Below are 2,692 nucleotides of genomic sequence, written 5' to 3' on the forward strand. Positions count from 1 at the left end.
GCATGAATTTTTCCGACCGGCGCACGAAACAGACACGTCCCGACCCCAGCGCGGTATAACGTGATTCATCCTTTATACTGTTAGTCGCAAAATAAATTATCGCTAATTACATTATCAATGTTTTTAGTGTCGCTTGAACTGACAGTGTCCTTGTCATGATTATTGTCATTATCCCCCTTATCTCTATAATAATTATGATTGTTAATATCTATTCCTAAATTAAATAGGTTACATATTAAAGTTCCCATTTCTATGTTGTTGGATCGCGCTACAAACATCTTGAAGTCGCAACTGATATTGCAATAGAGTCTAAAATCCTTTGTTATTTATGAGCTGTCAATTTCGGTATCTCTTCCGTTGAACAAAGTGGTTCTTAGGAAATGAAACTATTTTTCCGGATTTAAATCGCGTATATTTGTTTTTTCAAACAAACCGACGTTTCGGGCCCTTTACAGGTCCCATGGTCACGGTTGACTGAGGTGGTACAGTCTTCAACCAGTTATGTCTAATATTAATGCAAACCACCCTATTTTTTCACTATAGTTACAATAGTTATTAATATTAATAACTATTGTAACTATAGTGAAAAAATAGAAGAAAATACTCCACCTATAAGGATGGCAAACTAGGAGATGAATGACTTTTGAGGTCGGTTTTATTAGTACTCTGTACTGAGATCATTTTGGATTTGCCATTATTGGACGTCGATAAACGTAATATAAAATAGGTGTAACATAATCGACAAAGTTTGTCATTAATTAGGACTACAAGTTTATGGTAATCGCAAGTTGTAAGTAAAGTAATTATCTTCTATCATTATTCACAAACTTCTCTAGTTATGTATTTGAAAATTTTCGGGAATAAAATGGAGATTAAAATTTTCTCATTTTTCCTAAAATTTGAAAAAGCATCTTGACCTCTCCGACACAGTATCATGACGCCATCGCCACTTTGTTCTCTTTGAACAATTAGGTGCCGTTTGCCTTAGAAGTTGAGCAAAAACTTATAAAAATCTTGAAATTTAATTTATTAATTATGCTTTTGTCTATCGACCTGCTGGTCTCAGCGCTGTGGACTATTTCACGCTCTTTTTCCTTTGGGATAGGTAGAAATCAGTTTTTCACTCGCTACAATCCTGACACATATCTTTCACGTAGTCAACAACTATCAATGCTTTCATACATGTTCGTCGGTTATGGAAACTCTTGAACCGGTTTTTTTTTTCAGGACGTTCTCCAATTGATCGTGGTAAATTCGCCTTTGTCGGCCTTTACCAACTCGCCCACTCACAATAGCCTTATAAAACTATTTCTTCAGTCTTCTTTCATCAATCTCTGTACATGTCCTCACCACCGAAGCATCCCTTATTCTATCTTTGTCACTACGTCATCTTCGTCGACGCCGTAACGCTCTCCTAACACACTGTGCTGCAATTTGTTCTCAGTGTCGTTCCGTACTTGTCAAAACTCTCATTTCCACTGCGTTAATTCTATTTTCGTGCTTCAAAAGTGTAAGAACCAGTACCCCTCCATACACAGTTGCGCCTATTTGTTGTGCCTTTACTAATAGTTTAATTCAAATCCGTATCACTCAAGTGTAGAGCGGCATTGGTTGCCAGGTCAGCAATGGGTCAAATACGCCAACCATATCCACTGCTTCGGCTTTACGTCTTTTGCGGTGGAAACCCTAGGTGCCTGGGAGCTACAGGCAGATCACCTCTCTAAGTAACGTACAATTGACCTCGTTGAAGACTTGAGTGACCAGCAGGCTGACTACAAATTCCGGCAGATAAGTGTATCTATCCTAAAGGAATGCATTCAACATTCTGGATATGGAGGGCATGGCATCGAATCAAAATCTAGTTAAAGGTAGAAAAAAATAACTATAAGGATGTACTTACTTGACGCACATTTTAACAAGAAAGTTGTGTTAGTGATACTATGTAATTCCCAGGAAACGACGATTTTATCGCCGTGTAGTCATATTTTAATTGACACTGAAACTGTATTTTATCGTACACGTTTTAGAATTATAAATGTGCCTGCGCAAAATACATTTGAACACTCGCAACCCAAACACAAATCCAAGGTAATATACTTACATTTTGACTCAAACTGCAAATTTACTTTCTAAGTTACACATCGTAAAGATACGTCATTGTTTCTATCACAGCGGGTTCAAAAACCGGGTTAATAGAACGTTTAACTAATGAATTCTTTGTCACTACATATATCACACAGTTTTTACAAACAGGATGTTACTATGTTGTATTTTTCTCGAAAATCTTAACTACTTGTTCGGAATGAAGAATGATCTTCATTCTGAAAAATTATGGCGACTACAGTAACCAATTCACTTCTTGTACAACTTAGCTGGTCAGTCTCTTTGAAATAGTATAGGGACATCCACTAGTGTGTTCCCATATCTACCGCGCAGTAGATTACTACTAGAAATTGCTTCATCAAGACGTAAATTATCGGCGACGTGTGGCGCAATCTGGTTTCAGGTAACAGGCCGCGGTACCCCCGATACAAGACACACTTCGGCCAAAATTCGTCCTTCATGAAGGTTGACAGACGTTCGGTCCGAAATCTCATCACAAACGAGTTGAAATTCACTTTGTGGTGGGATTCTACTACACACTATTTCTTCAGACTTCGTGGAGTAATGCAGCCGCGACAGGTACAGCAGC

The sequence above is a fragment of the Hyposmocoma kahamanoa genome, unplaced genomic scaffold (assembly GCF_003589595.1).
Source record: "Hyposmocoma kahamanoa isolate Upper Pololo Valley unplaced genomic scaffold, ASM358959v1 94, whole genome shotgun sequence".
NCBI classification, from domain to species: Eukaryota; Metazoa; Arthropoda; class Insecta; order Lepidoptera; family Cosmopterigidae; genus Hyposmocoma; species Hyposmocoma kahamanoa.